A 14,598-nucleotide genomic window follows, 5' to 3' on the forward strand; every position below is an offset into this window, starting at 1 on the left:
AAACTTCAGTTGAGCAAAATATCTCTGCCTGAAAATAGTGAGTCAGTGTCAATGTGCTCATTGAGGTTCACAACCTGTCAAAAAATTATACCATGAAGAAGCCAGTATAATCCAACAAAGGGTGACCATCAGACACCACACCAAACTGAAACCTCTCCCCAGGTCTCAAACAGACACACTCACACACACTTAGACCTCGGACCGCCTGAGAGCAAAAACAAAAGTTTAGAGTGTAAAAGAAAGGTGTTTTGTTGGGGTTTTATGGCGGCTTTATGTTTAGGTTGCATGCATAGAAGCTGTTTGAGGTTCGGGTAAGGATCACAAACATGGACTGGTTAGGGATACAGGGAGGAACGGGTTGCAGCAAGATGAAACACATATCAACCGAGGACTCGACACTGGCTCTGATGATTCTGATGACAGAGAATCAAGGCCATTCAACAAGCATCAATGTAGCCACTGCAAGAGAAAGACGACTGGGGACATTGCAGCTCACCTATTAAGACCAAACTGGACTAAGCAGAACTGATGGTCACTGTGATGTGGAGAAATCTGAACGGAAAAAGATAATGAAAAAAAAAAACTTTGTGAAGGCAAAACATTTTATGGAATGAGAAAACTAAAATAATAGTATAATGTGTTTGCAGTCTATTTTATCAAAATCCATATGGAGTTGAGGTATAAAAAGAATTGCTGTCAAAAGTATAAACTAAACTTCCTTTTAATTTTAAAGTGTTTGGTTTAAGCAGCTCAAGTTAGTGCCTGTAGGTAAATCTAGATACGTGTATATGCGTTGTAATGTCTCCTATAGACCATGGTTCACACATAACATTAATAAATGATGTGTCAATAAAAAATTATACCCCTTTCCCTCCCGGAAATAATAACTTCATACAGCCTGTGTTTTTAGATGGCAACAGGCAGTTGTCTTTACAGTCATTATATTGTGGTCAACTTCCCCTTTCTGAGGCTTGGAAAACAGTTAGCTCAAGATCAAAGATTCTTCTGCAAAACAAAAAACGATATTGTGAATTGAAAATTGAAATTTCCAGATTTATATTTAACGTTTATCACTCAAGAAAAGACAATTATGGAGGTCAAAATAATTTGTGATTATTTTTGTAAGGACCATCATCTGAAAAAACAGGCATATTAGATTATAATCTGTCCAAAATCATACACAAACTCCATTAGAGATAGACTGTCATTAGTGTCCACTGCAGTCAAAGTGTTTTCCTCAGTTCAAACATTAACCTCTTTATCTGGAGTTAAACATAGTCAAACAGAAAAGAGGGGGAAAAAGTGTTTCATGTCGACAGGTTGAGAACTACTACATGTCACCTGATGATAATTGTTTGGTTCTTGCACACCGTAAATCTGAGTTTAACTGTGAACACACAAGGGTGAGGTCACAAGTCGTTTGGAAGGCAGTGGTGACTCAATAGGACTTACACACTGGCATTTTAACATTAGAAAAGAAAAGTCTTTCAAAATGCATAGATGAAAGCTCTGCTGTGTAATTTGAATGGTTTGTAAATAATTATTCAAACTTTTCCTGATGTTGAACATTTCTGGAGGGCATCATCATCATAACCTGTGCGCCTTTTTTTTCTCTTTTTCAAACATGTACTGTCACCATCGGCACAGAGGACAGCTGCAGAAGTCCGGTGACTAAATTCAGTCTTGGGCTAATGCTGCGTTCTGAAACTGGCCTGCGTGGGTTGGTCTACGTTCAGTAGCGGTGCAGGAGGGAAACACCTGCATGTTCTTCAAGGTTCACTGACTAGCAACGCTCCGAAAACACATGCAGACACTTTGATGAGTGTTGGCCCCGATACGTCTGTTGTTTTCACTGCCAAACTGAAGGATCAGCTCGAACTGATTTGACGAGTTTGGATCATATTTTGAATTGTGGGTTTTAAAAACGTAGCAAATGACACTTTTTTCATCTTTGACATACAGATGAATGTGGGTTACATCTTTGACTGATCATTACAGTCAGTAAGGATGAGAAAGCAATGCATTTCATCAGTTTGAAGATGTAAAGTAAACATTTTAATCACGCAGGTTAGTGTGAGCCTATTCCTGATAATGCCTCCATCCCTTTCGGATCTTCAAAAGACAGAGAGAAAAGAATACGAATTGCAATTTTGACCTTAATGGCAGCCCGTCCAGCACTCCACAATGTCACTCGAACTTTTTGGGATGCAATGAGTGTGGCTGTGTGTGTAGACAGCAGAGGCAAAGAGGTTTTCGAAGATGTGAGAGCTCTGCTTGGTGATAGTTCATAACTGTGTTCATGTAACAGTTGTGTAGGTTTGCTTCGGCAGTGTGCGTCTGTCAGAGTGTAGATAACCGGCCTGGAGGAGTGTGTGAAAGAGAGAGTGGAGGGCGTAGAAAGAGAACGACTGAAACATGAAAAGTGAGCAACAGTTGTCTGTCAGTGTGAGGCCCATTTGTCAGTTTGGCCTGTGGGCTGGGTCCCAGCACTGATCGTATCTCCGCTCTCTTCAGTAGACTTTGAGGACCTGGGTCCCTATCGTCATCCACTGACCCACAGACACATGATCCCTATCTCAGCCTCATGCCAACCGCAAGCGCCTGCAACGGCACTGTGGCTCATGAATAACTCCAAGACTGACTACCTGATATTTAAAAAAGATGTGAGGTGACTCCTTCAGACGTGTGACCCCGTGTTCAAGCTCTCTGATGGCACTGACTCGTATGGAAAATGAATAACAATGGCAAAGACAAAAGACAGCTTAGCACTGTCGAGGGTAAACATAGGTCAGATCAGGTCAGATAACACCTAATGCATAAAGGAGAAGCTGCCTGAGGCCTTTTTAGCGGAGGACACAACAGTGCACACACATTCCTCTAGAGGTCCTACAAGAGCTGTCCTGCTGACATGTGGTGAGTTTTTAAAAAGGAGTAATGTGTATATGGAAGTGCAGCAGTTTATGTGCCCATTCAGATTCACTATAGATTCGGGGCTGAATATCATCATGTTGAATCTGGAGTTGTTCTTATAAAATTGTAATTGGTGAATGAGGCCGAGGGAAACCCAGCAGACTAAGTGAAGGCTGGTGAGTCCAGTGGTCACTTGTAATCATTTTAAAAGCAAGTGTCTCCTATTGAAAACAGACAGTTAAAATCTGAGGTGGAATTGTCATAATGGCTATGTAAGAATAGATTGTAAAAAGTTTGAAATGACAACATTCTATCTGAAAAATGGAAGGATGTTAGGTGAGATTTATTCGTGATGGAGATTTTGAAAGTAGATTTTTCTCAGTTTTATGTTAGAGAATTTATTTAATCAAATTAATGGTAATTATATACGGAATATAGTATACATATGGCACTATACTACTCCTGTCTTACCCCAAGCCCTATACAGTAAGTTATAGTTAAGGCTTGGAGGAATACGCTATAGAACCAATAATCATAACAGTATTAATAGTATCTAATCATTCTTCAGGCAAATAGGAGTACAACTAAAGAAAGTCGATTAAAAGCTGCACTAACTATTTTCATAAATAATAATATATAATATATATTACACAAAGGTAAAATTATAAGGTGCAATGTGACAGTTGTCTCATAGTGACAAACTTGCACCAACTGTGCAGTTCCACTCATCACTTCAGGGGGTTGTGGTGTCGCACAGTTTATGGTTTTGGCTTAAGAGAGGGAAGCTTTAATGTTTTAAAAACTCCCTATCGGTGGGCATCGGTGGGCACCAGTTCCTGCTCAGCCCCAAGCAGCAGACACACACAGTCAACGGCCATGATGAACACAGGGGAGGGAAGATTATTTAAAGAAATGTGAGACAGTGGAGAATAAGGAAATCAGACTCCACTTTAATGCCATGTCTTCTGAATGTGTATATAGGACATTTTGATAAAATGGTTATTAAATGTCATTGTTGCTATACATGGAGCTTGTTTCATTTCCTACACATTGCCAATAGAGAACGGACTCCAACAATCTTGAAGGCTGCATAGCTTCTTCTACGGGTCAGATAAGTTCAGTTTAGGTCAGATTTGGTCAGGTTAGGTAAAGTAGGGTCAGATATTTAATTGTGATGGTTGAGGTAAGGGTCTACGGAATGCATTAATTACCCAGATAAGTGTCGCTCAAACTTACAATGTTTGTTTGTTTGTGTGTGTGTCTGTGTGTGTGTGTGTGTGTGTGTGTGTGTGCGTGTGTGTGTGTGTTTGCATGCCAGGCCCTCATGGTTGGCCTGTGAGTACATGCCAGGCCTTACAGGACCTATAAACACGCTTCAACCTGCAGGGCAAACCAATCTACTTTGGGGGCTATGGCTTCACTTTAATCTTTTACCGACTGACTCAACACGTGCCTTACTTTCCCTCACATTCTCTCTCTCTCTCTCTCTCTCTCTCTCTCTCTCTCTCTCTCTCTCTCTCTCTCTCTCTCTCTCTCTAGTGCATACACAGTATAGGCTTAGCAATCATGTGCACGTTGTCATGTCGAACCGTGAGATGGCAGTGCTGGTTGGCCCTCCACCTGTGCAGAGGATCCAGACTTGACCTCAGCTGGCCTCACAGAAACACGCAGAGGAGAGCAAGTGCTTGCACAGCTGCTGCTGTTAAATAACTGGACAAACAGAGTGAAGACAAAAGAAAATCCTGCAGCTAGTGTTAGTGCTCCCTTGTGACACTGAGAGGCTAAGCTTGGAAGTTCATAAGTTCATTAAAAAAATGCGACAGAGAAATGAATAGTTAGCCCTCACTTACTGCTTTACAAAATGTAATGATACAATCATAACAGCTGAAAGAAATTTGAAACACACCTGGAAAGTCCCCGGAGACAATTGTCTCTGTTAATATTTATCTCACAAGCAATGAAATGACCCGTGCACAGAGAGATATTAAAATCACTCATCTTCGATTGAAGGTCCTTCCATCTTTCATTAACAGTGTTTGCTTTATATGTAGCACAACAAGGAGCAGAACATAGTGATGGAAACAAAACGGAAATGAAGACAATTCAAAGAAAGTTTACAATTCAGGGGCGGTGTATAGTTCACCTGCTACTAAAAAATTTTAAATTCAGGAGAAGGAGCATCAATCCATTTGTTTACCTGCTCACCAGGCCAAGGTCAAGCACACTCCCTGGCCACTTAATTAAAGACACCTACCTTCAGATTGAATGCAGTGTTCAGCTTTCCCTACATTTCAACATTCCCTTTGTGGGTGAAGTCAGAGTTATATGTGTTTTTGTATTGTGCTGGGTTATATTGAGCTTTGCTTAAAATATTCAGATTCCTTCATGTTTGGAAATGGGGGGGACACAATTACAACCTGAAAAGTGCCACAAAAGTCTACCAATACTTTCAGTGTGTACGATTTAGTGGCATCTAGTGGTGAAATTGTACCTTGTGAACAGCTGTAACCCCCCTCGCCTCACCACCCCAATCCCAGTGTGTAGGAGTATCAATGGTGGCCATAAAATAACCTTAAAAACAGAAATGGCTTTCTATAGAGCCTCTAGAGCCAGTGTTTAATTTGTCCATTCTGGGCTCCTGTAAGTCATGATGCTTCATGACTTACAGGATGCAGACTACAGACAACAATATTATGAATATCCTAACACCCTTTCTCTAGGATCCTCCTAAAACCAACACACCGGACCTTTAAGATTAAACTGGTGTGCTGAATAAGATTTTACAAGCTAACCTAATAATGACAGTAATAGTAACAAAGTGAGTAATACCCTCTGCTCTGAGGCCTGGTGGAGAATAAAGGAAGAACACACTAACAGATTATTTATGTTTTTCTTCTATTTTATACTTCAATTCACTTCATTTGACAGGGAAACGTTTTGTCCTTTTTACTCCTTTAATTCATTAGACTGCTTCACATTCTAGTTAAGTGACAATCTTGATTAAATATGATGTCAAGTTTATACTTTTACTTAAGTAACCTTTTTGTTTTCAGGAAGGTTTTGCAGTATTTTTTTACTGAATCGAACCAATGGCCTATTCCCTACCTCACGGTCTTGGTTTGTTTCTGTTCAGTGTTTGAGGTCCTCTGTGTCGAAACCACCTCAAGCAGAATCTGCAGCAGCAGGATCAACACGTGTCTTCAAGCTTAACTCATCTCCTCCTTTGACACAGAGGAGGCAGCAGTCCTGCAGTGCAAGCAAAAACACTGCACATTTATAAAATAGAAACAAACACATGGCCTGTAATGACAAGACACAAAACACAGTAATAGCTTTAGGTTTCATAGTTCAAAAATAAAATGTTATATCTTGAATCCTTTAAGACATCCCCCAGGGTGGCAGCCATATTCAGGAAGTTATGGAACTTCCCTTTTTGGTTTCTGAGTAAGGGTATGGGTAACTGTGCCAGGTGTTTTCACTATTTATCTTGGTTAAATATCAGCTTCCCACAGAACTGCCCAGGCCAGGTTACCACATGCACAGGGCAGGCAGACAGGTTGCTCACATGCTGCACGGACTTGTCCCACTATCCTATTATTACAGAGGAACACCGAACAAGGGCGAAAAACGATTTTTATGAAACTTCAGCATTCCACCAGTAGATGAGTCATAGGCCAGATTAGCTCAGGGGACAACTTGAAGCTTTGAAGTTAAAAAGCCTGAGCAGTTAATCAAAAATGTTTGCGGTTGTTATGCAAGGGAGAATGAGTTCGCGTGAAAGAGTAACTCATATTTGAATGGTGTGTGGTTTATCGCTAGTATGTGAGTGTAACAGAGGTTTAGGTTTGTACTGGACACACGCTTTGAACTTTAAATTTCCATGTGGGTCAGAACAGTCTCATTAGTTATTTATTAATTGAGAACGTTAAAGGGGTTGGATGGTTAAGGCAGATATGAGGAAGCAGTGCATTGTTGAATAGTCTTCAGTAACCGAGAAGAAAGGTGCGTTACAACCACCTGTGACTCAAAAACATTGCCCTGGGCTGCAGTGAAAGTATTCCTCAGCAACACAAAAACTCATTTCATGAACACAACCTGCACCTCTAAACAAGTGAGGACTTGTCAAGTTACTGACAAAGTAAAGCATGAATTAACACTCTGCACACACACTGTACAACCTGGTTCATATTCTATCAAGACATAGTGGTGCACACAATGTTTCGTTTGTCTATTATCAGTCAGAACCTTGGTTTCATTGTGTGTATGTGTGTATAGAGGAAAACCCACTACTTAAACTGTTGCTACACCAGTTGAAAGACTATCAACATCATTTTGACACGTTAAACGTCATATTAGCAAAGCAGACAGATTGAGAATAAAGAGTAAATAAAAGAACAGAACTTCCATGAGTGTCCCAAACAATACAGGAACAGACACTTTTCAAAATCATATGCACTACTGACCCCTGGTGGTAAAACCTAATGACTACAGCCTGAGCAAATGACGACCTTGTAGGAATATTCAGAAACACTCGATGGCGCCAGAGAGCTTGACAAAAACTGTTCCCCACTGCCCTTAAAGCACCACATCTCGCTTCGAATGCAGCTTGATGGGAAGATGATGCAAAAGGAGGCTGTAGGTTTGGTTGTAGCAGCCATTGGAGACGTGGTTTCACGGTCCTGATCAGCCAAACTGCATTGAGATGATTTTGTTGAAAAATCGGGGGGGGAATAGTCAAAGTTTGAATATTCCCCAAATAAAAGCATTTGTTGTGTAGAAGCGCAGAAGAGCAGAAGAGCTGAAGATAGAGCTGCCTTTAGGCAACACAAAGCAAGCTCTATAAATACAGTATTTCAAACCCGGTGTAACGTCAACCGAGCTCTGCGTAAAGATTCAAATTAAAAGAAGGTAGAAGGGTGAAGATAACAGGCTTACAGCACAACACATACATTAAAATGACTCTTTCACAAAGGATGTATTGTACATGTGAAAGGCAGAAAAGGGGGCTGCTTTGGAAAGAAATGAAATACCGGCCCAATGAGGGTGTTCCATCATCCCAAAGCATGAATACTCAATTCAGATATCATATATATTACAAGCAGGCGAGCTGCGAGGACTGAGTGTCTCATAGAGATTTAAGAAGGACTAGCACATATCCATCACAACAGGCCATTCAGAGCTTTAGACCAGCAGAGGAACCTGAGAGTCTGCGACAGACAGTGGTTTGAGGAGAGATGTGAGGATTCCGAGGCAGACCTGAGGCCAGGTGATGAAAGTCAGTGTTACAGGTTGCAAAAGCGGGACACGTGTTTCTCCCTGAGTTAGATTGTGAGGATGTCAAATAAATAAAAGAGGGTTTATATGTAAAAACCTTCTCAAATAATGGTGCTGTGCTTTACTTGTTTTAATACAGTTTAGAAAGTCTCTATGGTGATTTGGTGTCCCTTTTCAATTGCTTGTGAAGCTTACACTCGAGTTTTGTAGAATTGTTGTCAATGGCGATGGACTGTAGGTTACTTTTTTTGCTGGAATCAGTAGTTGTTGGTCTTTCTATTTTCAGATTTTGAAAAAATGTCAATCACACGAATATTTAGCTAACTATAGTATTCATAACACCCAGTTATGACTGCAGCTGAGTTCATGGATTTTTAAGCAGGTAGTCACTGTAACATGATGCACGGTGTAGCACTGAGTGACAGCTGTCGTGCTGACTCCAAGGAGTCATGCTTAAAGCACCTATGCTGTTCATTAACACTAAATAAATAACACTATTACCAGAAGAGATAAACAGGAGCATTAAAGTATTAAAAAGTACATCTTATTGATTTAATAACTTTTCATTAAGTTGATTGATTGATTTCTTGTTGGCAGCAAGAAGAATAACTAAATCTAAAGAAAACAACGCTCAAATCCGGTCTACTTATAATGACACAATTATTGCTGTAAGTATCGCATTATTTTTGTGTTATTATTTTCATCATGAAAACCAGTCTGTGCACGACTGACAACACACCCTATCGTCTCTCTCCTCACCCAAACCCATTGAAGCAGATAGCTCCGTTCATTAGGTTTCTTCCTGTCATTATTTTTTCAATATTGGATGGTTCTAGCTATGTTAAGTGCCTTGAAATTATGTATATTGCGATTTGGAGCCAATACAGCTCAATAATCAACCCTCAAAATGTTGAATTCAATTGAAAGTAGCCTTACTCCCCTTTATTTCCGGTCTTGTCTTTAAAGTCATACACCCAAAAGTTAGTGCTGCTTTTAAAACCATTCAAAGATTACATTTGAAGAGACTGAAACATGTTATTGGGATTGAAAGAAACCATCTATGAGGCCAGAGTAAACTAATCAGGTGGTCAAACTTCAGGAATTCTGTCTTAAAGACATAAAGGCCTAGATGAGCTGTGGTTTCTTCTTTGTAAATTCCGACAAAATTGTTTTATATTTAACCCAACTGCATTATACTTGGCTCAACACACCACAAAGACATTATCTGATAAGATAGTTGCTTGTTAAGTTGACGGATGGTATTATCTTGGCCTCTACCACTGTAAGCTCCTTGACCAGTATGTGCCCTTTGACTCACATGTAACACTCCTGGACAGTCTGTAGCACAGCCTTCTTCCTCCTACACAGCATGCAAGCTTACACACGATCACCTCCACTGACGGAAGTCAAATCGATACATTTACTCAAGTAACTGAGTTTAATGTAAATATTAATTAATAATGTATATATTTGTATCTTTTTCAATGAATAGATTAGATTCTATTCTAAACTATGTTTTTCTACGATCAAATTTCAGGTGTTGCACTTGCTGCTTATTTTATTTATTTCTAACTCCTGGTTTGTCATGAGGGTCATGAAAAATTATTTGTTTGTCTGCTTTGGGTGGAATGACCACATAGAAACTTTGAAGAGTTACTGGGAACTGATTGGTGGTGGGATGAGGACGAGAGAGAAGCGAAAAGAACACATTACATTTAAATATGTCTTTCCATTTTGTTTACTATGTGTCAGGAAACTTTTGATGGATGTTTAAAAAAGATCTGACATATTTGTGGTTACATTACATTACATTTAGCTGATGCTTTTGTCCAAAGCGACTTACAAGAAGACATCTTTGAAAGTGTACAAATTGGTTAAAATAATAAAACAACTTCCTTTATACTTTTTTTAACTATTTCTTTGAGGTGGGCGGACTTGTAAACACTCAGCCGATTGCTATTCTAATTCTGGAACAAAGAATTCCGAAAGACTTTCATTGTCACAACATCAAATCCACTGAGGTCCGCCTCTACTGTCACGCTATGTTACCAGACCTATTTCTCCAGATCAAGGCAGAGATAATATCAGGATTGTCTCTGTCAGTCCATCAAAGACGGCAGACTCAATGCTGAGCTATGTTAATCATGTTAAGTGTTCTGCTTTTGTCAACGCAACAGGTTTTTACGGAGTTGTCTCTCCGTATGTGATTATTAAACACGTTTCTAAGTCTTGCATTGAAGACAATCGCTGGGCCTCTGGTACAATCCTGGAGGTGTTGAGCTGAGATGTGGTACCTTGGCTCTGGTTGTAGAGTAGAAACTTGACGCTTCCACTCAATTCCAGGAGAATATGAAGTTCACTTTTAATCTTAATGTCCATTATATTATAACTTTAGATGCTACACAGGCCTTTCTGTGAAATGTCTGCAGAAACATCAATACATGTTTCGGACTTGACCCCTTCCCCGGAGTCTCTGTGCCTTATCGCCCACCGATCCAGGGCCGCAGCTGTGGCCACATCATCATGGATTGCGATTTATGGATCCTGGTCTGTGGACGCGGTGGTGGATCCAGCGTGGTGGATTCTATGTCGTGCCGGCTGATCGTGGTGGGAATGGCAGATCCTGTTTCGCATTGGCATCAGATAAATGGTGGTGGACCACGACCAAGGGGGCAGCTGATGACGGATCCTAAATGGCCGCAGTGGACAATGACTGTGGACTATAGAGGATCCGATCTGGATGGTGGATCATAATCTTGCTGGTTGCTGACCATAGACTATTGCAGCAGGACTGCTTGATATATAGTATTGAAGTTATCCTTCAAAATGTTTACCCTCATCATTGCTGCTAAAAACTTTAATCTTGATGATGTTTTTCTACACGTGGCATCTATTGCTCTTGAGAGGGATCCCTCACATGTGGCTCTCTTTGAGGTTTTTACGTATTTTTACCCTGTCAAAGGGGTTTTTAGTAGTTTTTCCTTACTCTTGTTGAGGGTTAGGGCAGAGGATGTTTCACAATGTTAAAGCCCTATGAGACAAATTGTGATTTGTGAATGTGGGCTATACAAATACAATTTGATTGGTTGATTGATTGATTATTTTTTATGTCTGATGGGACTTCAGGTATTTACTTTGCTTTTACTTTTCTCATACGGTGTTATGTTGTGTCTCATGCATATCTGTACAAACAGTACTCACATGCCCATGTGTATGATGAGGGCTCCTCGGATTAGCTTTGGTTGAACTGTTTTTGCACAGAGTGAAGACTGTGGAGTTCATACTCCATTACACTGCATTTCATTTAAGGGAAATTTGATCTCTGCTTTTGACCCATCTGGTGCAGGACACACAGAGCAGTGAGCAACCATGTACGGCTCTTGGGGAGCAGATGTTGGGGGAGTAAGGTGCCTTGCTCAGGGGCACTAGACAGGGTAGGGAGACTCTTGGATTTTTGGACAGATCAATCCAGGTTCGTCTTTTGTTGTCTCTCCGTGGAGTCGAACCAGAGACCTTCTCTGCCCATAGTCCAAGTTTCTGCCACTAGACCACCGCCTCTCCCAATCAATCAATCTAATCTAATACAATCTGTGTACATAGACCACATAAAAATCCATTTCTTGCCTTTTGCTCATGTGTGTTAGGCTGGTAATGTCTCTCAGGGTTTCACAGACACCTGCGTGACTCCCTGAGGTGACATTCCTGGCATTGGGAGGCTGACATGAGATGAGAGGTCTGGGCCTCTGCAGAAAGGGTGTAACTCTTGGCTCTGCACAATAAATCACTTCACGCCCTGCGTTCGCACCTTGAGCCATAACTCGAATGCACATTTTACAACTGCACACATGCATCTGTTGTTGTCACTTCATCAAACGATCATATCATATCAAAACATGCTCCACCTAACAGGGATTGACAAATGTTGTGGTAGTTCTCAGAGTAGGTCTCGCTCTAAATGAAATCGTCTCGTTTGAACAGGCCAAAAAGCCTAAGTATCATTCTGAAACTAAACTGTCCATGACACCTTAAAGTTAATTGATTGCTTGTCATTACTTGTATTAAACACTACTCCATAAGGTCGACCTTGTGGCACGTCCTCGTCTAGAGCTGAGGGACCTACTACAGTATGTGTAACCAAGGGCTATGTTTCTCAAATTGTAAGTTTAGCTTTAGTTGTTGAGAGATACTGTATGTTATATGTCACTGTAGCTTTGATGGTGTTTAATCTGTGACACTGATGGTGCTATGCAATGTCAATTTTAAATCCATTAAAAGCAGCAGATATTATTTATAAATCATTCCTCATCTGTCTTTAACTGAGCTCACCAGCCTTTTGAAAGAATTTTTTTCAAAAGCAGTTATTTTTTGGTACCCTGCTTTCTTGGAGAGAGACATGATTCAGCTGGAGAATTAACTGGCATCTGGCCCCTTTCAAAGTCATCAGATTGCAACTGTTTTTCCTGAAAGACTGATCAGGGACAGTGGAGACATATTCAAATGTGTCAATGTTGTGTATTCGTTAGAGTAAAACTTGTTCAAACATTTATGATGTTTGCCCTTTGGACACTCAGACATTCTCAGAGAGTCCACCAAGTGTTTGTCTTACTTACTTTACCTATTTGGGGACGACCTTTGATCTAGGGAACCATCTCTGACCAGTTAACAGATGGGCTCAGAAGGAATGTTCTTGACCAGTGTGTCTTCATGTTCGGACACAAAAACGTGTCCTTATTTAGTCAGAAATCCCATGTGGGATGTGTTTTACCCAGAAGTCATGGGTGGAACCAAACTCCCTATATAACTGTGTGTAAGACCCCAGCACGTCAGACTTTCACTATTGGCTGTGTGTCTCCGGGTATCTAGATGCCCGTCCCGACCTGTAATTTCTTGTAATAAACTTTGTTACACTGAAACTACTGGGTCCTCGGAATCCTTCCTTCATCATCAACAACTTCTACAACATCATCGACCTCTCGGCTGCATCAAATATACAATATCAACTCATTCATGATGTCTAAGAACCGTGTCATGGCAACAATTGATCTGCATCATTGTTCAAGCATCCATGTGTACATAATTTCCCCTTTTTCCATCCGCCATGATTTCTTTTAACATTCTTCTATTCATTTTTTCATCCATCCATCCATTATCTATACAGCTTAACCTGTGGGTGGGAGGTGGAGCCAATCTGCATTGACATTTTGAGAGTGGCGGGTGTATAGGGTATTATTATATAGGGCAGACATACAGAGACAGGAAAGCATTCACATTTACTCATGCTGGTAATTTTGATTCTCTGCATGTCTGGGGACTGTGGGAGGAAGATAAGATAAATATCCTTTGTCATTTATTTCTAAATGAATAAGCGTTAAATAAGGAAAGTGAGGTATATTTTAAATCTGATTATAATCTCTTTAGGGTCACCTTTTTTACATTACATTACATTGCATTACATGTCATTTGGCAGACGCTTTTATCCAAAGCGACTTACAATTAGTTAATTTTGAGGTTTGACAGCACCGTGTTTGTTGACTACTTGAAAAGACAGAAATATCTCTGGCCCTGCAGGCTTCACTAGAATGTGGTTGCTTTTTTCAGTTGGGGCTTTATTATAGTTGTCCCCTTGGGACATGCAGTCAGGGGCGGCAATAAGACACAGTCAGATGATTCTTAAATTGCTTGTTTGACGTTGGAGAATGAACCATACCCCCTTTGGGTTTCCCTGCACTACTGAACGCTCAACAAATCTCCCTTAGCTCTGATGAACTCATATAGTTCCACCTGCCTTGCACAAAACAGCAAAGCTGAACACTGTGAAGCATTTGGCAGCCAAAGAGCCATATATTTTCCGTAGGAGTTGGTAGAGACCAAAATATAGGGAAAAGTAAAGCAACGGCTCTAAATTCATCCTAATGTTATAGAGTGCAGTTTATGGGAGGGTCATAAACCCAAAAGAGCCAGAGTCAAATGATTCTGTGTTAAAATAGACAAATTCGTAGTGATGACTGCGGTATATGGGATTGTTAGGAATGCTTTTATCTCCTCAAATTATGTAACTGTAACCCATTCCACCATTATCGCACAAAACAGTGAATGTTTATGTCGATATATATATATATATATTTATAATATCCCCTCTCTCAGTTTATCTACAAAAAGGTTGAAGAGTAGTTAGGCTTAACAGTAGTGCTGTAGTTACAGCATAGCTCAATGTCAGACCTCACTCTGTTTAACCACACTCACGGTTTGAGGCCACAGTGGGCAGGTTGGAGTTCTTTTCTTCTTTCCACAGGCAAATCTTCTTAAAATCACAGGCTCAAATTTATAAAATCCTATCCATGGCTGGATGCTCAAGACACATTAATACTCTGAATTCTCTGAATTTATCCTTTCCTGTAACTCTTTTGAGCTCAC

The sequence above is a fragment of the Platichthys flesus genome, chromosome 4 (assembly GCF_949316205.1).
Source record: "Platichthys flesus chromosome 4, fPlaFle2.1, whole genome shotgun sequence".
Lineage (NCBI taxonomy): Eukaryota > Metazoa > Chordata > Actinopteri > Pleuronectiformes > Pleuronectidae > Platichthys > Platichthys flesus.